The sequence below is a fragment of the Delphinapterus leucas genome, chromosome 9, assembly GCF_059928025.1.
Source record: "Delphinapterus leucas isolate spDelLeu-1000000601 "Yukka" chromosome 9, BTC_Dleu_Yukka2, whole genome shotgun sequence".
NCBI classification, from domain to species: domain Eukaryota; kingdom Metazoa; phylum Chordata; class Mammalia; order Artiodactyla; family Monodontidae; genus Delphinapterus; species Delphinapterus leucas.
The window spans coordinates 4947436-4975164 of NC_143137.1; the positions used below are offsets into that span (position 1 = coordinate 4947436).

General features: G+C 39.7%; 1 protein-coding gene and 1 pseudogene across 27 annotated transcripts in view; one reads left to right on the forward strand and one right to left on the reverse strand.

Annotated features, from left to right (window-relative positions):
* The window catches only part of KMT2C (lysine methyltransferase 2C), a 293121-nt gene that overhangs the window by 20075 nt on the left and 245317 nt on the right, over positions 1–27729 (forward strand). The window lies entirely within an intron of this gene.
* Positions 15886–17923, reverse strand: LOC111183177 (hsc70-interacting protein pseudogene; annotated as a pseudogene).

Here is a 27729-nt window from a genome sequence, read left to right on the forward strand (position 1 = left end):
AGAATCAGCCTGCCAATGTGAGGGACACAGGTTTGAGCCCTGGTCCGGGAAGATCCCACGTGCCGCGGAGCAACTAAGCCCGTGCGCCTCAACAACTGAGCCTGCTCTCTAGAGCCCACGTGCCACAGCTGCTGAGCCCTCGTGCCTAGAGCCCGTGCTCCGCAACAAGAGAAGCCACCGCAATGAGAAGCCCGCGCACTGCAATGAAGAGTACCCCCTGCTCGCCGCAACTAGAGAAAGCCCGCGCACAGCAACGCAGACCCAACACAGCCAAAAATAAATAAAAAAACAAAACAAAACAAAAAAAAGCCTTTATACAAACCTTTTTACTTCTTAGTTTAATAATTGAGAAATAGTACTTAAGTTTTAAATTTTTGCTTACCTGATTAGTAGGACTATTGAACATTCCTGAATTTTATCACTTGTATTTTTTGTATATGCTCAGTCATGTTTTATTCATAGTTTATTGGAGGGGGGGTTTTCTTAATGTTTTTCCTATTATTAATTCTTTATGTAACATGTTTTAAGACATTTACTCTTAAGTATTTTGCTTCCTTTGGCTATATAGAAAATTATCTTTTGTGTAGTTAGGTTCCTTATTTCTTTTAATGCATTATGGTTTTATTCAAGTCTTTGTAGAAGGAGAGAATTAAGAAAAAATTTTGTTGATTAGGATAACAACACCTTAGGATTTTTGACTTTTTGGAAAGTCAGAACATTTGATTTATTGTCCTTTTTTGTTCAGTCTTATTCTCTGTCTCTTTAGCGCACAGTACTGGGAGGAGAAACTTCTTCAAGTTTTTTAAATTCATTTTTGGCTGTGTTAGGTCTTCGTAGCTGGGTGCAGGAGTGTTCTAGTTGAGGTGAGCTGGGGCTACTCTTTGTTGTGGTGCGCAGGCTTCTCATTGCAGTGGTTTCTCTGTTGCAGAGCACGGGCTCTAGGCATGCGGGCTGCAGTAGTTGTGGCGCGCGGGCTCAGTAGTTGTGGCTCACGGGCTTAGTCGTTCTGCGACACGTGGGATCTTTCTGGACCAGGGATCGAACGCGTGTCCCCTGCATTGGCAGGCAGATTCTTAACCACTGTGCCACCAGGGAAGTCCTTTTTCAAGTTTTAATCATGGAATTGTTCCTATATATTTTTTTAATAACCTAGGATTAGTGGTGTTTTATAAAGGAAAATATTGAGAAGTTACCTTACTTCATAGTCTTAATGAAAAATGGTTAAACATATTACATAAATGCAGCGGTGGTTCTATTTCTTTATTTACTGCCACACATATTCTATTTTTCTGTCAGTCTTATTACTTTTTCTCTCTTAATATTTGTACTTGTAAGCTGCTAAAGAACAGCCACATGCTTCCTCAAGGTACTTGGCTGTGCTGTGCCTATAGCTTCTTTTGTAGGTGATATTTAGGATTTTAGGGGAAGTAGTGGGGGAAGTGAGGGGAGCCATAAAGTGGATAAGGGGAATTGATAAGTTAATTAAAGCCAGTAGTACTTGATTAATCTACTGCTGCCCCCAGGATTCAACATCTTAGAGTTTGTGCTTCGATGGAAGGGCACAAAAGGAAGTGAAGGAATTCTGTTAATTGATCATAGGAATGATTTCTCCAAATACAGTATTTTTATTAAATCTTATTGAGTAGTTTTCACCATTGACCAATCTTTGTGCTTCATATACATTTTCTAAAAGACTTGTAAATTTAATTTAATTAGGATAAAAATCTTGAGATTGAAACTTGTGTAGAATTTTATTCATATTTGAAACTACATTACAGTGGAAATAAAAACTTTTGCATGTGTCTTCTAAAACTATTTAAAATAATTCCAAAGTTCATAATAGATAATTCTTTGGAATGATATTATTTAACTTTGTGATATTGAAAGAGTAGACTTCTATTTTTTAGTTGTTTTCTTCTGAACACAGCCTGGCTTGTCTGTGTACAAGTGTCAATCATGCAATCAGCATTTTTGTAGAAGGGTTGCTTTCTTGGTTGTATCTTAAATCTTAACTCCTTTAATTTTGTTATTCTGAATTTTAGTGGGATTACTGTAACATTGAAGGTTTGGAGAATATTTCATGGAAGGTGATGATTTATAGTCAATGTTCTGAGTTGGTAAGATTTTACAGGGTACCAGATCTGGAAAAAAAAAAAAAGAAATTTCTTGACTTGGCCTTTATCGAAACAAAGTTAAGAATTTGATTCCCATTTCCTGCTCTTCTCCCCCATATTGACAGTCTTTAAAACATTTGTTTATTTAAAAATATGAATTCTTTAGTAACCAAGACCACAGTTAAATCATAATTTAAGCTAGTTTATTAAAACAACAGAAGTAGACTGAAGTTACATAATGTTTCTTTTTATTTCTTCAGTGCCAGGAGTAGAAAACACTTGGCCAGCTTCATAAAGATTAGAAAGTTTGAGGAGGAAAAGTAGACTTGTTTGTTTATTGAGCAGGAGGGTAATTGTCCATAATTACAGATGCTTGTTTTGAGGCTTGGAAAAGGTGGTTTAAAAAAAAAACTTATATTTAAAAAAACCATGATAAACACCTATAAATAAAAGGAGTAAGAAAAATTTGTCAAAATATGGTTACAGTATCTTAAGTAGACTTATTGCATGAAAATTCCTTTGTTAAGCCGGGGGGGGGGGGGGGGAAGGGGGGTGCGGAAACGTGGCTCTGGTTTGGGAGAGACCTGAGTAGGACATTTTTGGTAGACATTGAAGACCATTTTAGGGGGTTAATATTTCAGTTTTGACTTCACTCCAGATAGAATAGAAAGAATTTGGAGATTTACTCATAGGGTTAACCTAAGGTTTTAACGTTGTGATGCAAAATGTGTTTGTTTCCCTTTGTTTCATATTCTCAGCTCCCAACAAAATTTCATTAAATAATATAAAATAATAAAATGGACTTGTTGGTTTACTTGAAATTAAATGGTAGGGGCGAAGTTCCTGTAAAAGGTTAGCAAAGAGTTAACCTTAGGGGCTTTCTCTGTTGGCTGTCTCCAGCAAGGTTCCCGATCTGAGCTTTGGAGAAATCCATCCCACCTTTTTGAGGCGCCTGCTACGCACGGATCTACTTTCTCTAGTCGTGCTTTTTCCTCCACCTACCTTCCCCCTCCTCTTTCTTGTAGGCTCCCCGAGTGTGTGTCTTGGGTGTGTGTTTGGTGGTGGGTGTGTGTGGTGGGAGAGTCTCAGAGCTATAGGAGAAGTTGCAAGAAAGAACCTTAATGCTCATTTATTTTGTTGTGTGTGGATGGGTGCTGCAGTGGGATCGGGGTGGCAGGTCTCGGTTGGGAGCCAGGGAGCCTGCCCTATTGAATCGCGCTGCCGGAGGATGGATGGTGAAGCCGAGAAAGTGTTCTTATCAAGTGGCTTTGGATCTGGGAGGGTAATATGGCTGATCCCGGTGGTGATAGCAGTTTTTATAAGGTGATTTAAGTACTAAAATGTAAAATGACAGTAAAGAGAGTCAGAAGCCCAAATGCCCTAAGGGTAAAAGTTTTGTTCTTTTGCAGAGGAGCATATTTTTGCATCTGGTTCTGGAGAATGACTTGGCTTGGATTGTTACTGTTAAAAATAAAGACAAAACTAACAGAAGTATTGCATTTCTCTACTATGTGTTTAACTGTATTAAAGCATTAAATATGATAGCACTAGATATTGAGATATGTATTTTTATCGTGGAATCAAATCTGGGTTTGTAAAATAAGGAAAGAACAAATCATACAGGTTTTATATTCTGAATTTGGAATTTGGCTGATAGGAGAGTGATAGGAATAAAGTAGTATCTTTAACCCCCCTCTTTGGTTCCCAAGATTTTTCACCTAGTTTCTAAAGTAGTTTTATTAGCTATTCTAGAATAATTCAGCATTTTGATTCCAATTCTGTGTAAATTGTGTGTGGACGTAAGAGTAGATACACTTCTGTATAATACTTAAATCGTAGTAAGAATTTGACACATTTTGAAATATTTATGTAATTTGAAAACTCTGAAAAAACACTTGGACTCAAGTATTCTGTGGCAGGTTTGAGGATTTTCAACATATTGCTTCATGTGTGTTTAACCCCCAGTTATAATTAGAAAAGAAAGAAAAAAGTAAAATCTTTGGCCCCTTCACCAGCATTTTAACATATTTCTTCTGGTACTCTGCTAGAATTTAATTAGATCAGAAGAAGAGAAAAAAACCCAACTATTTTGTAGCTAATGTGTTTTAGAGAACTTGTTTCAAGCTGAGAGAAAAACTGTTTGATGAATTTAAATACATGTTCCCTTTCTGTTAAGTAAAAATATGATAGTATAGGTTTAATTTCATTATGTTACAATTTAACTCATATTTAGACTTCTACTTATTCTGAGATATTTAACACTTAAAATACTTATGTGTAATATTTAATATATTTAACCTCAACTGGCATTAGTTATATATCTTTTTTTCTTGTAAAATCTTGTAGTATATGCTAAGTATGATAAACTATCTCTTCTGGAATAATTTTTATTATATATTGAAGCTGCAGCAGTGCCTGATTTCTAAGTAGAATTTTCTTTTTCTTTTTAAACCTAGGGCATAAAATCCTGCCTGGCTACTTTTCCGTTTTTTCTTTTTTTTTTTTACATCTTTATTGGAGTATAATTGCTTTACAATGGTGTGTTAGTTTCTGCTTTATAACAAAGTGAATCAGTTATACATATGTTCCCATATCTCTTCCCTCTTGCATCTCCCACCCTCCCTATCCTACCCCTCTAGGTGGTCACAAACCACCGAGCTGATCTCCCTGTGCTATGCTGCTGCTTCCCACTAGCTATCTACCTTACGTTTGGTAGTGTATATATGTCCATGCCTCTCTCTCGCTTTGTCACAACTTACCCTTCCCCCTCCCCATATCCTCAAGTCCATTCTCTAGTAGGTCTGTGTCTTTTTTTTTTTTTTTTTTTGCGGTTCGTGGGCCTCTCACTGTTGTGGCCTCTCCCGTTGTGGAGCACAGGCTCCGGACGCACAGGCTCAGCGGCCATGGCTCACGGGCCCAGCCGCTCCGCGGCATGTGGGATCTTCCTGAACCGGGGCACGATCCCGTGTCCCCTGCATCGGCAGGCGGACTCGCAACCACTGCGCCACCAGGGAAGCCCAGATCTGTGTCTTTATTCATGTCTTACCCCAGGTTCTTCATGACATTTTTTTTCCCTTAAATTCCATATATATGTGTTAGCATATGGTATTTGTCTTTCACTTTCTGACTTACTTCACTCTGTATGACAGACTCTAGGTCTATCCACCTCATTACAAATAGCTCAATTTCATTTCTTTTTATGGCTGAGTAATATTCCATCGTATATATGTGCCACATCTTCTTTATCCATTCATCCGACACTTAGGTTGTTTCCATCTCCGGGCTATTGTAAATAGAGCTGCAATGAACATTTTGGTACATGACTCTTTTTGAATTATGGTTTTCTCAGGGCATATGCCCAGTAGTGGGATTGCTGGGTCATATGGTAGTTCTATTTGTAGTTTTTTAAGGAACCTCTGTACTGTTCTCCATAGTGGCTGTACCAATTCACATTCCCACCAGCAGTGCAAGAGTGTTCCCTTTTCTCCACACCCTCTCCAGCATTTATTGTTTCTAGATTTTTTGATGATGGCCGTTCTGACTGGTGTGAGATGATATCTCATTGTAGTTTTGATTTGCATTTCTTTAATGATTAATGATGTTGAGCATTCTTTCATGTGTTTGTTGGCAGTCTGTATATCTTCTTTGGAGAAATGTCTATTTAGGTGTTCTGCCCATTTTTGGATTGGATTGTTTGTTTTTTTGTTATTGAGCTGCATGAGCTGCTTATAAATTTTGGAGATTAATCCTTTGTCAGTTGCTTCATTTGCAAATATTTTCTCCCATTCTGAGGGTTGTCTTTTGGTCTTGTTTATGGTTTCCTTTGCTGTGCAAAAGCTTTGAAGTTTCATTAGGTCCCATTTGTTTATTTTTATTTCCATTTCTCTAGGAGGTGGGTCAGAAAGGATCTTGCTGTGATTTATGTCATAGAGTGTTCTGCCTATGTTTTCCTCTAAGAGTTTGATAGTTTCTGACCTTACATTTAGGTCTTTAATCCATTTTGAGCTTATTTTTGTGTATGGTGTTAGGGAGTGATCTAATCTCATACTTTTAGATGTACCTGTCCAGTTTTCCCAGCACCACTTATTGAAGAGGCTGTCCTTTCTCCACTGTACATTCCTGCCTCCTTTATCAAAGATAAGGTGACCATATGTGCATGGGTTTATCTGCCTGGCTACTTTTCTAAAAGTAAAGCTAAATGATAGTGAAATATATGTTTTATTTTCTGTAAGGCCCATTGAATTGGAAACAATGTATTTTAACAAGTGTTTAAATTTGAATTTTAACTATTTCATAGTGTATATTTCAGAATAAACAGTTGCTGTTTCCAATGTAAAATGTTATATTTATTATAAACTTATGATTGTTCTAGTTGTATAGTTTCTTTATGCACATATGTTTTTAAAAATATTTATTTATATATATATATTTAAATTTTTGGCTGCGTTGGGTGTTCGTTGCTTCACGCGGGCTTTCTCTAGTTGCTGTGAGCGGGGGCTACTCTTCGTTGCAGTGTGGTGGCTTCTCTTGTTGCAGAGCACGGGCTCTAGGCAGCACGAGCTTCAGTAGCTGCAGCATGCGGGCTCAGTAGTTGTGGCTCGCAGGCTCTAGAGCGCAGGCTCAGTAGTTGTGGTGCATGGGTTTAGTTGCTCTGTGGCATGTCGGATCTTCCCAGACCAGGGCTTGAACCCGTGTCCCCTGCGTTGGCAGGTGGATTTTTAACCACTGCACCACCGGGGAAGTCCTGCACGTATATATATACGTATACACACACACACATATATATATATACACACACACACACACATACATATATATGTTTTTAACATCTTTATTGGAGTATTTGCTTTACAGTGGTGTGTTAGTTTCTGCTTTATAACAGTGAATCAGTTATACATATACATATGTTCCCATATCTCTTCCCTCTTGCATCTCCCTCCCACCCTCCCTATCCCACCCCTCTAGGTGGTCACAAAGCACTGAGCTGACCTCCCTGTGCTATGCTGCTGCTTCCCACTAGCTAGCTATTTTATGTTTGGTAGTGTATATATGTCCACTGCACATATGTTTTTAGCATCTAGACCTATATGCAAAATGTAAAATAAATACAAGACTAGTGTCATATACCCAAGTCCGTCCTTTCTAAGCTACCTAGTGCCTTATTAAAGAACACTGAAGCATTTTTTCTTTGCTTCAGTTTAATGATAACAAAAATGTAATTTCTCTGAAGTGTCAAATTATGCAATAGCTTCCTATATTTTGATTTGAGAGGAGTTTAGTAAATTGTTTTTAAATGTTTCTTAGCTTTTATATTTCACGGATAATGGAAAAGTGTCTGTGACTTAGCTGAAATATGATGTGTGATGCACTCACCTTGTTCCATCACAGCCATTTGGCTCTTAGTGGTGAAGTGGAATGTGAACTGTCCTTCCTATAAAAAAGTGCATTCATTTATGCTGTTCAACTGGGACTGATGACACTCTGTGATGTTAAAGAAAAATGTGGTCATCATGTGGAAGCTTCCCCACAGTGTAACTTTTATTTTGAAGAAGTTAATCCCAGTTTGTTTTTAGATGTTTTATTTTTAAAAAAGCTGTTTCTTGAGTAGAATATTGTTAAACAAATGATAAACACCATAAACTGTAATGCTGTAGCTGTCCCCTTCAGCTGCCTTCTCCTTACAAAAAAGAAGCCACCGCCTCTAAGAACAGTAAAAAGAGAAAAACAGAACAAAAGAAAACCCCCCAGAAAACAAAAGCCTTTTTTAATGTGGGAAAACTAATGGCTTATTTAACATTTTCCTATAGCCATTTTTGAAATCTCACTTAAATCTTCCATCATGGGTTAGAATGGGCAGTGTTTCTCTTAGAATTTGGTCTTATCTCTATATTTGGCTCTATGGTTTTGCATAATGTTTTGAATAGTAATAAATAATAACTTGGTCCTTTTTTCATCTTGTGTTATGTATGGACTTCAAGAAATACTTTTCCCTTTTCAGGTCTGGCAGATTAAAAATAAATAATTAAATAAACTTTATATTATCTAAAAGTAAAAAGGACAAAGGAAAAGATGGAATGAAAACTGAAGTAAATTTAGGTCTGTTGAACTTGAAATGCTGTTGTGTATACTACTAACTACTACTACTAAAGCAATCTAGAAAAAAGGTGTTAAAGATACATTTCCATATTTTTGGTAAAATAATTATTAAAATTGAGAAACCATGGATAAATGCGGATGTTTTGGTTTGGTTAAAGTAATGTAAAGTAAATCTGTAGTTACATTTTACTTTGATATGGAGTGATGGTCCAGTAATTTTGATGATAGTAATATATACATCCTGTAACTTGAATTATTACATTGTCTGTAAATACCTCTAAAGATGGTGGTAAAGCTTCAAAAATTATTCAACCTGGCACTCAGGAATGTTAGGAAAAAGAAGTTTTATCTATTACATTATAGGGAAAAATGTAGGCAGGATGTGTTATGAATTGTGTTTTCATGAAGAGATCAGTATTCTTTGGTGTTTTTTTCTTAAGTCCAGTGAAAAATTTAGAAGTCAGATATCTAGTTGCTTATAATAAAGGTCAGCAACCCTTCCTCACTCCTTAGTGCCATTCTCTAAAGGAAACTTTAAATTATTTGTGTGGTTTTTGTGACTAAATAATAAGCTTATTTTATGATTTATCAATTTTACATTGATTTCTGCTCTGATAGATGAGGATTTGGTTCATTTTTTCTACTTACCCAATAGATGTATCACTTTTAATTTCCCTGTTCTCTTTGCAATTTATGTAATATAATAGACTTTTTCTTCATGTTAATATAGATTGTCTATCTTGATTTCCCAGGAGTAAAATTGAAGCTATTACTGCTTCTACTTTTCTCTTCACCTTTCCTTTCCCCTTTATGCCCCTATGTCTGTCATTTCTGCTTTGGCATTGTCAAGGTTGGGAACGTTTATACTCTGTTTGCCTGTGACTTGGTTTTAATAGTTGGAAATTGATGAATAGTTTCTACATTATTGTGATGGTATAAATATTGTTCACAGCAGAGGAGAGTACAATTACATTTCCTGTATTGGTTCTTGGTTTTTGAGTCTGTAATTGCCTTTTTTCCTGTTTTATTTGTCATTGTTCTTTCTTCCATGTTATCAGCTTTCCATGCTATTTTTTTGTTTGTTTGTTTGTTTTTTTTTTTGCGGTATGCGGGCCTCTTGTGGCCTCTCCCGTTGCGGAGCACAGGCTCTGGACGCGCAGGCTCAGCGGCCATGGCTCAGGGGCCCAGCCGCTCTGCGGCACGTGGGGGGCACGAACCCGTGTCCCCTGCATCGGCAGGCGGACTCTCAACCACTGCTCCACCAGGGAAGCCCGGCTGTTTGTTTTTATTGCTGTTATTTTATGTATGTGAGTACTTTTCCCCCTGAGGAAAGGCTTCTCCTAGTCTTTTTCCTTATTATGGACTAGATGTTATCTAGACCTGTTACATGTTGTTCTTTGCATCACTTTGTTGGACTTTGCATCACTGCATTTGCACTTGGGCTCTGCTCTTACTGGATCTTTATTCTTTGAATTACTTCCTTGTTTTAATGCAGTACATCCCTCACAGAAATTTCAAGAAAGAATATGTGGAAGATGCAGTTTTGAATTCTGGCATATCTGAAAAAGTCTTCATTAACCCTTATAGTTGACTGGTGTTATTTTTATTCAAGCCAAACTAAGTTGAAAATTATTTTCCGTCAAAGCTTTGATTGCATTGCTCCAGTGTCTTTTAGTATCCATTGTTGTTGTTGAGAAGTCTGATACAGTGTGTTTCTTGTTCCATTGTGGGTGATGTGTTTTATCTTCCTCTGTGGAAGCTCCTTAGAGCTTTCTTTCTGTCCTTTTTAAAAAGAAATTTCTCAAAGATGTTTAGAGGTGGTTCTTTTCCATTATTATTAAACTAAAGGCTCATTTTTTTAATTCTTGGGAAATTTTCCTCTTATTGCTTTAATTCTCTTTATAATTCCTTTTAGTTGGTTATTGGGCTTTATGTATTCATGCTCAGTCCTCCACCCCCATTTTTTTGTCCTTTTGTTTTTCTGGGCATTTCCTCTATTTTATTCTAAGACTCTGTAATTTTACTTTAGCAGTCATATTTTAAATTTTCAAGAATTCCACCCCCCCCCACGCCCAGCATCCTTTTTCTATTTTATGGATTCATAATCTTCTTGAATCTCTTTGAAAATGTTAATAGAGGTTTTTTTTTAAAGTCATCATCCTTCCTCTTATCTGTTTGCTCTAGGGTAATTGTTGTTTATCTTGGTCTCATTTATGTTGTAGGGTTTTTAATCATACATCTGCTGATCCTTGTCACTCATATTTAAGACCTAGTAGAAGGGCTCATGGTGAGTTCTTGGTGGGAATTAATGATTAGCTTGAAGTTGATAACCCTTTGTATTCTGACATTTAGGAGTCCATTGTTTTACCCCAGAGTGCCAACCCTCCCCCTACTCTTTTCCCCAGTTTCCTTCCCCAGACAATGATTTTTTTTTTTTTTTAAAGAAAAGATCTCTCCATTTTATTTTATTTTTTAAATGATAATTCTTTTTCTTAAAAAATTTTTTAATACTATTTCAGTGGGCTTTTATTGAAAGGAGATAATGTGTGTATGTTTGATCTGCTATTTGAACCAAGAGATTCTCCTTCAGCTTTTAAGCTGGACTAGACCAAAGCTAATATTCACATGTGTATTTTATCCAGTGTTTCAGAATGTGTTAGGTTGTAGAAATATAATGGGAGCTTTAGGTTGTATATGTGTTCTGGGTGTTTAGAAAAGAGAGTACTCACTTTGTGTGTTGGGCCTTTTACAACAGGTGGAGGAATAGGAAAACTGTCACAAAAAAGTTATGAATATGATACCTGCTGGTGAAAATATTCAGATAGCTCAGGAGAGTATAATTAATTAAATAGTGTAAGGCCTTTTCCCCCGTCTTCTGCCCTGTATTTCAGAGAGAATTATTGTGAACTCTATCTTGTATCCTTCTTGACTCTTGCTATGCATATATGTTTTCTATTTTTACATAATGTGCTTACATTCATTTTCACACAGATGGGATCATTTTATATGTATTTAAAAAATTTTATTTATTTGGCTGTGCCAGGTCTTAGTTGCAGTATGCGGGATCTTCGTTGCCGCCTGTGGGATCTTTGTTGCGGCATGTGGGATCTTTAATTGCGGGCTGTGGGATCTAGTTCCCTGGATTGAACCCGGGCCCCCTGCATTGGGAGCACAGAGTCTTAACCACTGCAGCACCAGGGAAGTCCCCTCATTTTATATGTGTTGCTTTGTGATTTTCTTTTGTCACTTAGTTTATCTTGAACATTTTTCTATTTTAGCATATATACATCAATATCATTCTTTTCAAAAACTGCCTAATATTCATCCAGCTGCTGCAAATTAAGGGCTTTGCTTATGCCAAGAAGTGTTCAGGAGTGTTCTAGATTCTGGGGATTCAGTGGTGCACAACGGAGATCAAGCCCTTTCTTTCACTGGACAAATACCTTCAGTAGTGAGATGAACAAAATAAATGTATTCCTTATCATTAATTTCAGACAGTGAGAGGTACCATAAAGAAAATAAAACTGTGGTAATGGTATTGAGAGTGTCTGTTAATGGTTCTGAGAGACAGTAATGCATGTAGTGAGGTTGTCAGGAAGGTCTTGTTGAAGTGATGATATTGAAATAGACCTGGGTGAAGCGGAGGCAGTTACGAGAAAATTCAGAAGAACACGGTTCATTGTGAAGCCCCCAAAACAAGAATGAGTGTGTGATGCTCAAGGGACCCTCCTACCTCTCAAAATAAAAGGCTGGTGTTACTGGACATTCAGGAGAGCTTACGAGATCGCATCTGAGAGGCCGGCAGGAGCCTGATCACGTGATGCCCTGCGTGCTAAGGGCAGGATCATGGTAAGGGGCAGGAATTTTATTCTCAGCGCAGTGGAAGCCATTGGAGGGTTTTAAACCAACAAAGCTATTGAAGTAATCTTGGCAGGTATGGCTTTGAGTAGGCTTGTGACAGAGGAGAGAGGTGATTAGATTTTATATGTGTTTTGAAAGCTACTGTGATAAGGTCTGCTAAAGGATTTGATGAGGGGAGTATGAGAAAAAGAAGTAAAGCTGTTGTCTAGAATTTTGGCTTCGGCAGCTTGGGTGGATAGTAGTGTCACTTAGATTATTAGAGAGCCTAGTGGAAAAATGGGTTTGTAAACTAGATTGGAATACCCTAATTTATTTAACCATTCCCTTATTGATGGTCATTTAGTTGATTTCCAGTTTTATTGTTATCTTTGTAGTGAACATCCTTGTGCTTGCATAGATTTACTTGTTGGCATATTTTAGAAGGTAAATTCCTAGATGTAGAGATGTCTGTGTTTCAGGTTTTGATAGTTACTGGCCGATTGCCCTCCACAAATGGAGTATTGACTTAGACTCCCACACAGAGTATGTGTCTGTCGTCCCCCGCCCCGCATCCTTGCCAGCAACATATGCTGGGTGGGGGGACAGGGCATACAGTTCTGAAAATGGGAATTGTAGTTCTAATAGAATTTTTCTTTACTAAGTCACCTAAGTACTCTGTTCCCAGAATGAAAATCAGCCCTCATCCTTTTCTTTTTTGTATCTCCGAAGTCATAACATGTCTCTGGCCATAGTTTGTTTCTTCCAGCTACCAGTCATATAGTTGTTGGTCAGTCCTTCATAACTTTGGTGACATTTATGAAGCCTTTCATCATAATTATGATAATAATGATGAACATAAAGACTGTTCATTGTTTAATGTATCCTATCCTAAATGTGTCACATGTGCTGTATTAATCTGTTTAGTCATTACCAACAATCTAAAAGTAAATACTGTTACATCTCCAGTGTTTTCAGTGGAGAAAACTGAGACAAAGGACTTCTACCAATCTTTGACTGTCTTTTCATTTTTATCTTCTTTTTCTGTCAGAGTGTATCTTTATGATAAGTTTGGCACTGTCACTTGAATACCTTTTTTCAGTCATTATGGGTCAAAACACAAACACAAAATAAGTGGCAGAAAGAGAGGTGCAGGTGGAGTCAGTGTGTTGCAGAACACATTCAGTTTGGGAGGAAGCTCTGCTTGTTGGTTTCTGGTGGTCAAACTGCCTAGGTTCAAATTCTAGCCTTATAATTAAGCTGCTACTTGATTTGGGGCTGATCACTGGTCTTTCTCATAGCTCAGTTTCATCAACTTTAAAATGGAATAACAGGACTTCCCTGGTGGTGCAGTGGTTAAGAATCCACATAACAATGCAGGGGACACGGGTTCAAGCCCTGGTCCGGGAAGATCCCTCATGCCGTGGAGCAATTAAGCCCGTGTCCACAGCTACTGAGTCTGTGCTCTAGAGCCCAAGAACCGCAACTACTGAAGCCTGCATGCCACAACCACTGAAGCCAATGTGCGTAGAGCCCATGCGCCGCAACAAGAGAAGCCACTGCAATGAGAAGCCCGCACACCTCAATGAAGAGTAGCCCCTGCTTGCCACAACTAGAGAAAGCCTGTGCACAGCAATGAGGACCCAACGCAGCAAATAAATAAGTAAATAAATAAATATTTAAAAACCTGGAATAACAATAGTACATATTTTGTAGGGTTGTAGTGGGCAATAAATAATGCATGTAAAAGTGGATAGCACATGGCCAGGGCAGAGTAAGTACTTCATCAGAGTTAAGTTAAGTAAATATAATTTACATTACTGGTCAGGAGTGAACAGTCTGTCTAACATTCAGAGCATGGGGAAAAAACACAGGCAATGGAATATCACACTCTTATGAATTGTATGTTCATGTGTAAAGTTAAAGAAATAGTAAATACCACTAGTGTTTTAGTGAGTGAATTGGGATATACATGTATTAAGCTTTTATGTTTCTGCTGGGGTGACATATTATTCCATGGTTATTTTAATTTGCATGTCTTATGATTGAGTTAAATTGAGTGTATTTGCCACTAGCATTTCTTTTTTTTTTGCAAATCGCCTACCTATGCCCTGTACCAGGTACCTTTTGACTTCAAATAACAAAAACCTTAATTAAAAATGGCTGAAATGAGTCAGATTTCACTTCCTATGACCAGAGTCCAGGGGTATTTCAGTAGCCTGATGAAATTATCAAGGACCCAGATGCTGTCCCCTTTCCTGCTTTTTAAAATTTCAGCTTGGGAGGAATCAGGCTCCCTGACTTCAGACTATACTACAAAGCTACAGTAATGAAGACAGTATGGTACTGGCACAAAAACAGAAATATAGATCAATGGAACAGGACAGAAAGCCCAGAGATAAATCCACGCACACATGGTCACCTTATCTTTGACAAAGGAGGCAAGGATATACAATGGAGAAAAGACAGCCTCTTCAATAAGTGGTGCTGGGAAAACTGGACAGCTACATGTAGAAGAATGAAATTAGAACACTCTCTAACACCATACACAAAAATAAACTCAAAATGGATTAAAGACCTAAATATAAGGCCAGACACTGTACAACTCTTAGAGGAAAACATAGGCAGAACACTCTATGACATAAATCACAGCAAGATCGTTTTTGACCCATCTCCTAGAGAAATGGAAATAAAAACAAAAATAAACAAATGGGACCTAGTGAAACTTAAAAGCTTTTGCACAGCAAAGGAAACCATAAACAAGATGAAAAGATAACCCTCAGAGTGGGAGAGAATATTTGCAAATGAAGCAACTGACAAAGGATTAATCTCCAAAATATACAAGCAGCTCAATATTAAAAAAACAAACAACCCAATCCAAAAATGGGCAGAAGATCTAAGTAGACATTTCTACCAAGAAGATATACAGATGGCCAGCAAACACATGAAAGGATGCTCAACGTCACTAATCATTAGAGAAATGAAAATCAAAACTACAATGAGGTATCACCTCATACCAGTCAGAATGGCCATCATCAAAAAATCTATAAACAATAAATACTGGAGAGGGTGTGGAGAATAGGGAACCCTGTTGCACTGTTGGTGGGAATGTAAATTGATACAGCCACTCTGGAGCACAGTATGGAGGTTTCTTAAAAAACTAAAAATAGAATTGCCATACGACCCAGCAATCCCACTACTGGGCATATATCCTGAGAAAACTATAGTTCAAAAAGAGTCATGTACCACAGTGTCAGTGTTCATTGCAGCACTATTTACAATAGCCAGGACATGGAAGCAACCTAACTTTCCATCAGCAGATGAATGGATAAAGAAGATGTGGCATGTATATACAGTGGAATATTACTCAGCCATACAAAGAAACGAAATTGAGTTATTTGTAGTGAGGTGGATGGACCTAGAGTCTGTCATACACAGTGAAGTAAGTCAGAAAGAGAAAAACAAATACAATATGCTAACACATATATATGGAATCGTAAAAAAAAAAAAAGGTTCTGAAGAACCTAGGGGCAGGACAGGAATAAAGATGCAGACCTAGAGAATGGACTTGAGGACATGGGGAGGGGGAAGGGTAAGCTGGGGTGAAGTGAGAAAGTGGCATGGACTTATATACACTACCAAATGTGAAATAGATAGCTGGTGGGAAGCAGCCGCATAGCACAGGGAGATCAGCTCGGTGCTTTGTGACCACCTAGAGGGGTGGGATAGGGAGGGTGGGAGGGAGATGCAAGAGGGAGGAGATATGGGGATATATGTATATGTATAGCTGATTCACCTTGTTATAAAGCAGAAACTAACACACATTGTAAAGCAATTATACCTCAATAAAGTTAAAAAAAATCTTCAGCTTGTTGAATATTCACTACAGTAATTCACTTAAATAATTATTGAACACCTATAATTTACCGGGAGTAGTCTGTAGCTATGGGAAATAACAGCAGTGAGCAAAACAGGCCATGTTTACTGCCCTCTGAAAGCTTACAGTTTGGTGGGGGTAGGGGAGGAGGTGAGCAAGGAGGTAGAATGTTCAGTAAGAAGATGTTAAGTGTTTTTTTTTTTTAATGTGGAAATATGAAGCATTTATTTTAGATATCAGACAAGAACAGAGCTAAGTAATCCAATTTTACTGCAGCAGTATAAAAATCATGCCTTCACCACAGTGTAAGATTTAAATGCATCTGCACAAGGGTACACATTACGTAAAGTGTAGTAGGATTGCTGCTGCCCTGCCAAGTACTTCCAGTCCCTACCCAGGTCCTACTGCAATACTGGTCGTCTCAGTAGTTTCATGAAAGCAAATCATTAGAAATAATAAAGCAATTAAAAAGACAAATCAAAATGCTTCAGTGACCATATATCCAACTCAAACTTTATCTACTTAAATGATCTTCCCACTAATAAATCTTTATTTCACTCAAACTTGAACAATAAACCTTCCATACTGAAGTATCTTCCTTGCCTAATTAATTCAAAGGAAAAAACCAAAATGATTAGTAAAGAAAAATGTAGGAATTAACACACACTTTTAATTTGTTTTAAATATTTTTAAGGTTTAAAAATTGTTTAAAGTTTTTAATTTCTAGGAAGAAAACATTATCTGAATGAATACCCTAATGGCAAACCACTGTAAAAATGTTTCAGCTGCATTTGGGGCAGAGGGGTAGGGATTATCTTCAAAGCACCCTAGCTTTCTTCATGAGAAGGTCAGAGGTACACGGGTTTGTATTATTGCGACATCCATTAGGTGATCTAAGTTGCTTTTCCTTCAGCAGGGGCTTTATTTGTCAGAAGGGCATTATGCTTGACCTCCAAATGTGGCTGACAGTTTACTGATGAGATTCATAACTTTTGAGTTGCTCTGATATTTTGACGTATTTGCCGGGTTCTGAGCCACATCCTGGAAGGCCACCATAACTTCTGGATCCTGCATGGCTGCAAGAACCTCTGGATCACTAAGAATTTCATTGAGCCCAGGCATTCCTGCCATTCCAGGCATGCCCCCTCCCATTCCACCTGGAAAAGAGCCGCACTGAGCCCCTGATTGTCCTCTGGCCTCTTCCTCCCTCGGGGCTCTTGCGTGTTCTCCCTGAGCCTTCCTGACCCTTTCTGTTCTTTCTTTGATCTCTCGCTCTTCACGTTTTTGCTCATACTTTCTCCGATGTTCAGCAGTTTTCTGGGCCCTTGGTTGAACTTCTTTCAGCATTGCACTAGCACCTTCATCATAACCCAGCTCACAGGCGAGGGCTAGATCGTGCGCAGCTTCTTCCCAGTGGCCCGAAAGCCTGTGTGCTTCCCCTCGCCACTTGTGTGGCTGAGCAGAACCAGGATTTATTTCGATAGCTCTGTCACAGTCTCGGATGGCAGCATTTGGCTTCTGTAATTTGATGAAGACACTTGCTGTCTTGCCATACAGAATGGCCAAACGAGGATTTAGCTTGATGGCATCTGTGAACAAGTCAATGGCTTTCTGTAGGTCACCATCATTTAGGGCATCAGTGGCAGCTACTTTTTTATTATTTGCCTGATCCATCATCTCCTCAGTTATCTCTACGCTTTCATCTCCCATTTCTTGAGGGGCATCAGTGTCTGGTTCAGTCACACCTTCATTGTCAATTTCTAGATCACTTTCCTCACTTGATGGTTCATCTGTCTTTATGTTTTCCTCCGCCTTCTTACTATCTTTTTTCTTCCAATTTAGTTTTATGAGTAGCAGGTGGTATTTTACCCCCCATGCTCTCCACCCACTCCCTCAGGAAGCGCATTTCCTCCATATGCAGAACGCTTGGGTCCTGCTTGCACATTTTCATGAAGGCTCGAAGCTCGCTCACTTTGCGGGGGCGGGGGGGGGGGTCCATGGTCCGGAGGCGGCGGGCGCGGTGAGGCTGCGGCCTGATTCCAGGCCCAATGTTAAGTGTTATGGAGAAAAATAAAGCAATGCAGGGGGAAGGGCGAGGCTGAGTTGGGTTATTTTAATGACGTGATCAGGAAAGGCTTCAATGCAGTGACCTTTGAGTGGAGTCTCAAAGGTAGTAGGAGTGCAGGGGCAAGAGGTATGGTGGAAGAGCATCTCAGACAGAGGGCCTCTCCCGGAGCACACAGGCCCGGGGCAGGAGTGAGCCGGCGCCTTCAAAGACCTGGAAGGAGAGCTGGGGCGGGTGGCAGAGCTGAGTGATGGTTGGCAGAGAGGGGGGGCAGGAAGTCAGAGTGTGCAGGGCCTTGTAGACCATTGTGAGATCTTTTGGCTTTTATTCCCGGTGAGATGAGATACCTTTGGGGGCTTTTGAGCAGAGGGCAGACCTTATCTGACCAAGACTTTGAAAGGTTCATGCTGGCTGCTGTGTTGAGACTAGGATGAAGGGGATAAAGGCTGAAGCAGGCTTGGTAGTTACGAAAATATTGCAAGCAGCCAGGTGAGAGGTATTTTGGAAAAAGATAGACGTCAGAGAAGTGATTCTGTATATATTTTGAAGGTAGAGCTGAAAGGATCTGTGGAGGAGTTGGGTGTGAGATGTGAGAAGAAGAGAGGAGTGATGTTCACGTTTCTGGTAGCCCATGTGACCAGCGCCGTAAAGATGTGGTCTATCTCTTCGTGTACGTCTATTTTATTTGGAACAAAAACCTTTCCTGGATGCTCTCAGCAGATTTCCCCTTGGATCCTCTTGGCTGTGATTGGCCATGTATTCCTGTTGTAGGTACAAGTGAGGCTGGGAAAGCCAACATCTGTTCCTCTGAGGCCTTATAATGGGAGGTGGCCTCTGACAGCAAGAACAAGTTGGTGGGGGAGGGGTGGGGGGTGGAGTGGCTGCTGGTTGGGTAACAGTAGTGGCTTCCGTATGTCACTGCCCACTTTTCTGTTGGGTTGGTCATCCTTTTAAAAAAATTTTTTTTTTAAAGTGACTTGTAAATACTCCTTGCATGTTAAGAAAATAAGCTCTTGTAATAGTAGATTCTAAATATTTCCAAGCCATATATTTTAATGAGGTTTTTTACTCAGATCAGTTTTCTAATTTTGAAATAAATGAATCCTTTCAAAGTTACAAGTGGGAGCAGGTGAATGCGGAGACTGATGCATAATTTATAGTTTTTCCTTCTCTAGGTGCAAGTGTCATTTTAACCTGAATGCTGGCTAGTCATTCTTTATAAAACTCATTTGGGGTCTTGCAAGGGCAGCAGTGGGGTGGATGGGAAAAACAGAACCACCCTGATTCCTCTGTGCCCCATAGATCTCTCTCTTGTTACTGCCTCCTACCACTGAAGATGTGCAGCTTCATCAGAGGCAGAGTCTTCAGTAAGGTTTTCTTCTTACAGTTTCTTCTTGCTTCTCTCTTCAGTGGTCACTGTCTACTGACTTCTCCCTCCCTCCCTCCCTCCCTTCCTTCACCAACAAAGCTGATAACTGACTTATTATAACAAGAGAATTTTGTTTTATTATATGATTAATTGTCCATCCTCCAACATGGGGGGCGTGTGCTCTTCCTCCTCAGTCACAGCAGAGTTTTGAGCTTCACCTCCACTGCTTACTAGTGGTGTGACCCAGACCGCTTCATTGCACAGCTCCCTTCCTGTTGTGCTAGGGATGGCATTCCCATCAAACACAATGCAAATGCTGCTTCCTGGAGTTGTACAATGTGGTGGTTCTGATGTGACTTGAGGCAAGTTAATTCAGCCCTGAGTTTTCAATGAGATCATGAATGTGGAATTCTAAGAACACTGCCTTTAAGAGACTTAAGAGGAAATGATGAACAATTCCATAGCCCTTCGTTTTTACCTTTGATTAAGGGTTGATTACTAATAACTAATCAAGTGGAGAAGTAGGGTCATTTTGAAGTAGCTGTGAGGTATTATGGAAGGTATATTATAAAAACCTCTATTTTTTTCCCCCTCTGCACACGTCATTGTTAAAAAGCGATTGTGAGTATATGAGTTTGGATCGTTTCCACAGTTCAGCTGGAGCTCTCAGGCCTTTCCAAGGCTCCCTTGTGTTGATGCACAGGGTGGGGGTGGGTACAGATAGGTGAGATACCTTTACAGTTGTTGCATGATAACTTATCAAGGCATAGCCAAGAGAGGGAATTCAGTGCAAGCAAGTGAAAATATATTTAGTTTTCTTTTTCCAAAGTGTTCACTTTAATATACTTTTGGTAGGATATTAGAACAATTTCTAAGTTCCAAGTTCTGTGCTTAAAATCAGGAGATTCTCTAAGGAGTCACTGGTGTAGTTTCTGTACCATAATTCAAGTAGAGTTACAACACCGTTACAGTAGTTGTTGGGAATTCAGGGGTTTAGGGCTCAAAATAAATACACATTCACTTATGTCCTTTTTTGTGCAGGATACTTTTTTGGGGGAATGGTTTAAGTGTAGATTTATAAGGAAAATCAATTTAGTGCATATTAAATACAGTGTATTCCTTTTGATCAAAACTTGCCTAGAGGAATGTTTTTCCAGTAAGTGCAGAGGGGAGTGTAATCATAAATAAGATTGTTTTATTCTTTTTTTAGAATTTGGCTGCGTGCGGGACCTTTTTAGTTGCGGCATGCGGGATCTTAGCTGCAGCATGTGGGATCTAGTTCCCTGACCAGGGATTGAACCCGGGCCACCTGCATTGGGAGTGCGGAATCTTAACCACTGGACCACCAGGGAAGTCTCAAGATTGTTCTATTCTTTTTTTTTTTTTTCGGTATGCGGGCCTCTCACTGTTGTGGCCTCTCCTGTTGCGGAGCACAGGCTCCGGACGCGCAGGCTCAGCGGCCACGGCTCACGGGCCCAGCCGCTCCGCGGCATGTGGGATCTTCCCGGACCGGGGCACGAACCCGTGTCCCCTGCATCGGCAGGCAGACTCTCAACCACTGCGCCACCAGGGAAGCCCAAGATTGTTTTATTCTTAATGAAGTTATGTCTTAGAGCAAGAGAATGGTACATAAATTTTTCCTTATATTAGCCCTGTATTATAATTTGACTTAGAACCTTGTAGCTTTAGATTTGTAGATTACTAACCACCTGTCACTGTGCGGATCTGTAAAGACTCCATGGTGAGATGAATGTATAGGAGAAGTGTAGGAGTTACGTGCTAGTGCATATCCAGGCAGAAGGAGCAACTTAAGGATTGGTGGCACAGACCTGCGGAATTGCTCTGCCCATTTGTAAAGTGTTCAGTGTTAATAAAAATACAATATACTGTACATCATTGTTCCCACATTAAATTTAACCGTAACTAATGATACAATTGTGGCTCTAAAGCAGTTGTCTCCAAACTTATATTTGTTTTCTTTTAAAAAAAATTATTATTTATTTTAAAAAATTTATTTATTTTATTTATTTGGTTTTGGCTGCATTAGGTCTTTGTTGCACGCGGGCTTTCTCTAGTTGCGGTGAGTGGGGGCTACTCTTGTTGCGGTGCGCGGGCTTCTCATTGCGGTGGCTTCTCTTGTTGTGGAGCATGGGCTCTAGGCATGCGGGCTTCAGTAGTTGTGGCGTGAAGGCTCAGTTGTTGTGGCTCGCGGGCTCTAGAGCGCAGGCTTAGTAGTTGTGGTGCGCGGGCTTTGTTGCTCCGCGGCATGTGGGATCTTCCCGGAACAGGGCTCGAACCCATGTCCCCTGCATTGGCAGAGGATTCTTAATCACTGCGCCACCAGGGAAGTCCCAAACATATTTGAATCATGCCTCCATTCGTAAGAATTTGAATCCTTGCTCTCAACATCTGTATCCTTTTTATTTTTCTTTTTGAAATAAATAGTGTACGTCTATCACAGTCCCTATATTAATACAGGTTGCTAAACTTTAGGAGAGCTAAATTTCACATTCCTTATTAATCTCAAGTTGTAGGATTTGCAGGCCTGTGATTGGGACATTTAAGTGTGTTGTGTGCATTCTGCTTTGGAGACCACTACTCTAAAAGACCATGGTATAAAGAAGATACAGAATGTTCGTTTTTCTGCTTTGAATGTTAAGTGGTTTGTAGTGTAGATGGATGGGATAGAGAGAGTGATGATGAGTGGAATCTTTGAATCCCGAAGAGGCCATTGGAGGAATCAGAGTATTGGTGAATTAAAAAGTTTGAGTTCTGGGTCTGCATTCTGTGAAGGCTGTAAATGAATATTCATGTCTCCTTAACGTTTATTTAGTATCCACTGTGCGCCAGGCACTCTTCCCAGCAATTTCATATATGTTACTTAATCCACAACCCTTTTACTGATGAAGAATCCAGCTTGTTAATTTATGTAAGTGGGAAAAAGCCAGAATTTTTCCAGGACTTTGACTCAAAGCTCTTTGTTTTTCTCTCTTTACTACAGCTCTTTTGAGGAGCTCTAAAATCTAGTTGAGGAGTTAGGAGAAATAGACATTCGACAAAGTGTTAATGAGGAAATTCTAAGTGCTTGGAATAGTGACTGTGTTTCTTGGGTCAGAGCTCTGTCTAGCCAAGTGCATACAAAAGATGTTTAATAAATACCTGTTAAGCATTCAAGGACTCTTAGTATCAAGAAGCGTGGGATTTTAAGACATGTGGACTTGAGTCTCAGCACTTCTATTTCCTAACTGTATGACCTTGACCAGTTACTTACCCTCTCTGAGCCTGAGTTTCCTTATCTGAAAAATGGGGGACTCAATCTCAGTTGCAGTGGGTTGTTATGAGAATTAAATGATAATGTATAAGATGCCTAACTCACAGGGTCTATTATGTGTTACCTAGCTTCTATAATGACTTTGAACACAAACACAGGAAGGTTCTGTACTTGTTATAACTGTTGGTTCTCTAATCTCCAGGGAGGTGTGTAACAACAGTGCTCTCCAGTTTCTACCTCCACCAGTTCCTTTTGGAGCTGGTAAAAATTAAAAATATCGTATTTTAACATAGTACATTATTTTGTTTCAAATGATAAATAGTAAGATAAAATGTAGTTTTTGTGGCCAGTGTATGGTAAACTCTGATGTCTAGGATATTTTCTTATATCATTTAATTTAATGGTTTTTCTTGGGGGGTGGTGGTGGTAAATACAGGCCAGTGTGAAGAAGAAAATGAAAACATCCACAACTTCACTGTTCACGCAACTCTTGCTGGCTTAAAAAAATTCCATGTACGTGATAAGAAATTTAAATTCTATAAACCAGAAGCCCCCTCTATTAGCTTGGGTGTCATAAAAAAATACCACAGACTGGTGGCTTAAACAACAGAAACTTATTTTCTCACAATTTTGGAGTCTGGAAGCCCTAGATCAAGGTGTCAGCAGGTTGAGTTTCTTCTGAGGCCTCTCTCCTTGGCTCGCAGGTGGCCGCCTTCTCACTGTGTCCTCACCAGGTCATCCCTCTGTGTTGTCCGTGTTCTCATCTCCTCTTCTTTTTTTTTTTTTTTTTTTTAATTTTTAAAAAAATAAATTTATTTATTTTATTTATTTATTTTTGGCTGTGTTGGGTCTTTGTTGTGGTGCGCGGGCTTCTCATTGTGGTGGCTTCTCTTGTGGTGGAGCACGGGCTCTAGGCGTGCGGGCTTCAGTAGTTGCGGCACGTGGGCTCAGTAGTTGTGGCTCGTGGGCTCTAGAGGGCAGCCTCAGTAGTTGTGGTGTATGGGCTTAGTTGCTCTGCGGCATGTGGGATCTTCCCGGACCAGGGATCGAACCCGTGTTCCCTGCATTGGCAGGCAGATTCTTAACCACTGTGCCACCAGGGAAGTCCTCATCTCTTCTTAAAAGGACATTTGTCATACTGGATTCGGGTTCACTCTAACACACTGTTTTTAACTTCATTACATCTTTATAGGCTGTATCTCCAGATACAGTCACACTCTGAGATGCTGGGCGTGTGGGCTTCGGCATGTGAATTTGGGGCGAGCACAGTTCAGCCCGTAACTGCCCTACCCTTGAAACTACTGGTGACTGTTGTATTTATATAGTTCCAGAAGAAGTTCCTGTTCGTATATCTGTGAGCATATGAAATTATATAACTATGGGTAATTAAATTAGTTTCTTTGAACTTAATGTGAACAGTATACATAGCAGCAAAGAATTACTACTGTAGGTTTGTGCTAGGTTGGGGAAATCGACTTGTTATATGGAACCAGACGTGATGGTATATTTGTGTGTGTGTGTGTGTGTGTGTGTGTGTGTGTAGTATATATGAGTTTATGTAAATACCAATATACGAAAGCCTCTTCAATGTAAAGTTGACTAGTTTCATGTTTAAGTCCTTGACGAGCTAAAACTTTTTGTGTGACTAGTTTCATGTTTAAGTCCTTGACGAGCTAAAACTTTTTGTGTGTCAACCTATGAGTTTGATTTATTCATTCAGTCCTTACTGCGTACATACTGCTGTGTGAGGTACTCTGTTAGGCATTGGAAGTATGCAGGATCATAAGATGAGATCCCTGCCAATCAGCCCTAAAGTTGGGTGAACCAGCAAGGGTGGTGAGACAAGTGGAGATATGGACAGGCTTCTGAGTCCTGAAAAGAGGAGGAGCTCTTTGTACCCTGAGGCTTACACAACGCTTTTATAGAGGAGGTAACACTAAACTGAAGCTTGTAAGGACCGTCCAAAGAGTATTTCAGGCAGAGGGAATAGCACATGTAAAGGCAGAGAGTTTTGAAGGGGATGATAAAAGGTTAAATATGGTGAAAGTATAACATGGAGAGGAGCGACAGTACATGAGGCTGAGCTGGTGGCATAAGTTGCATCATGAAGGGTCTTTTATGCCATATTAAGAAGTTTGTGGGGCTTCCCTGGTGGCGCAGTGGTTAAGAATCCGTCTGCCAATGCAGGGGACACGGGTTCGAGCCCTGGTCCAGGAAGATCCCACATGCTGCGGAGCAACTAAGCCCGTGTGCCATGAGTACTGAGCCCGTGAGCCTAGATCCTGTGCTCCGCAACAAGAGAAGCCACCACAATAAGCATGCGCACCGCAACGAAGAGTAGCCCACACTCTACACAACTAGAGAAGGCCCGCGTGCACCAACGAAGACCAACACAGCCAAAAATAAATAAAATAAATAAATTATTAAAAAGAAAAAGTTTGTCTTTCTTTCTTTCTTTCTTTCTTTCTTTCTTTCTTTCTTTCTTTCTTTCTTTCTTTCAGAAGTTTGTATATCTGTCTCTAAGGCTTGCAATATGCCACCACTGAAGGATGAAAGAAGGGGAGCAGCATCGTATTTGCATTTTCAAAGTATCTGTCTGCATTGGTGTGGAGGAGAAACGAGGGAGATTGGAAGTGGTTGGGTGTTGGCAGGTGAGAGAGGAATGACTGCCTGGAAGAAGACAGTTCGGGGGATGACAGAGAGGCAACAGACTGAAAAGAGGTTTCAGAGGTAGGATTAATAGGACTTATTTAGGAAGGGAAGAAAACTGAAATGATTGAAGTTTCTAGACGGATGGAACAGATTTGGGTAGAAGTCAGATGATGACAGGTTCAGTTTTGGATCTGTTGAACTAAAAGTGCCCATGTTCCATTCAAGCGAAGATGCTCACCGGGAATGTGGATGTGTGGAGGGTGGGTGTGGACTAGAGCCCAGACCCGGTGTGAAGGTGGGAGTTGAGGGCATAAGAACATGTCTAGTAAAAGGAAGCAATTGGGAGCTGTATTCCAGGGAGCGTTAGTATTTTCACTGGTGGTCAGAAGGAAACACTGTAAAGTTGGCCAGCGAAGCCAGGAAATAGATTTCTAGCAGGTCTGTGTATGATGTAGTGTCGGTTGTTCTAGGGATAACTGTGGGGTGAGATAAAGATGACTTAGAGAGTGTCTGATGGATTTGACTGTCTGCTCTCTGGAATAGTGGGTTTGTTAACCAGATTACAGAAGGTTCTGTGGTGAATTAGAGACAAGAGAAAGAATAGGCACGAATAACTGACGAGACTTTCTAAAGAAGGTAACGTGTATGGTATCAGAGAGGAAGGAAGCGGGGCTCCGGAATGATGGACATTTAGAGGTAGGTAAGGCTAGATTTATGGGAGGGAGACAGTGGCAGGAATGGTGGTAGTGGGGAGAGGTTAAAGGGAAACAAAAAAGGGAGGGCATTTTGGAGTAAGGGGTTGACCTGGGATCCACAGCACATGCTGTTGGTAACTTATGTAAGCACACGTAAGGGTGGATACCTCAGTATTGCACTCATTTGATTTTTAAAATGATGCTACTGTGAATGTTTCGGTGAGCTTTTATTCTTTATTTTTTCCTCCCCTACTAAATGGCTATCTTGGATAATCTCTTGAGTGTGAATTGGAATATCCTCAATTTGTCTCAGGACCAAAGATATATTCTGGTATCAGGAACTAGGTTTTTTTTTTCATTTTCAATTATACTTAAGTAGGAAAAGCTGAATTAGTGAATCTGTTACATGGCGTTGAGATACTTTTCTGGTGATGGGGAAAGGAATCTAGCTAGCACTCTGAGTTAGCCTGTTACACTGGGGAAGAAGGTAGTTGTATAAGCTTCCTAGGGCTATTGTAACAGAGTACCAGAAACAGAAATTTACTGTCTCACATCTGCTCCGGGCCTCTCTCTTAGTTTCTGGTGGTTGTTGGGCAGTCCTTGGTGTTCCTTGACTTGCAGCTGCATCACTCCAGTCTGTCTCCATTGTCACAAGACCTTCTCCCTGTGTCTGTGTCTCTTTGTCCAAATTACCCTCTTATAAGGACACTGGCCATACTAGATTTAGGGCTCATCTTACTCCAGTATGACCTTATCTTAACTTGATTACATCTGCAAAGACCCTATTTCCAAATCAGGTCACATTTCTCAGGTTCCAGGTGGACATGAATTCTGGGGACAGTATTCAACAAAATATGGTAGTTTTAGAAATGAATTTCTAAAGTGAAGTTTCATGCATCAACTAAAGTTGTAGAGCGGGTTTTATAATACTAATGGAATTGTCAAAGCAGGCCCATTAGAATTGTTTTAACCTATTTAGGGCTTAAGTCTCTGTGATTATACGTTTTTAGTACTGTAAACCAATTCAGATGAAATCTTATAAATCTAAATCCGAATTATAAATTAAAACTTCCCCACTTTTATTATTTTTAAGTGTAAGAATACCATTATTACCAAGGAGAGATCATTGAGGATAATCTTTTCTGATGAGAAAATGATGAGAAATGCCATTGTATGTTTTAAAGTAGATGGTTGTAAAATGCTTACTGTTGGATTCCCCTCTGTCCCCCAAATACCAGACTGGTTTTTGAAAAAAATAAACCTTTTTATTCTAAATCTAGTAGTAAAAAAAGAAATTTAACCCAGTCTGGGTAGATACCACCTGAAGATTTAACTTTTTTTTGGTTTGTTGAGTTTCTTTGTACATAATTTCTGCTTTTTTCTTGTGTTTTCAGTTTTCAGGGATGGTAGAAAGGTACATTTTCTTCATCGTCTTGCCTTCTTTTAAAATTTATGTCAGGCTTCATCCAGGTCTTTCTGCTGTATTTTAGACCAGTGCTGTCCAGTAGTGCTTTCTGTAGTAGTGGAAATGCTCTATATCTATGCTTTTCACTGTGGTAGCCGCTGGAAATGGAGCTGGTGGGACTGAGGAGCTGAATTTTAATAGTATTTAATTTTAATTAATTTAAGTTTAAATAGTCACATGTAGCTAGTAGCTACTGTGTTGCTCAGCCCAATTCTAGACTTCTCTCCGATTTCTCTCTCCAGTCCTGCCTTCCTTTTCTCTCAGGTGGTCATTGTTATTAGTTTGGGG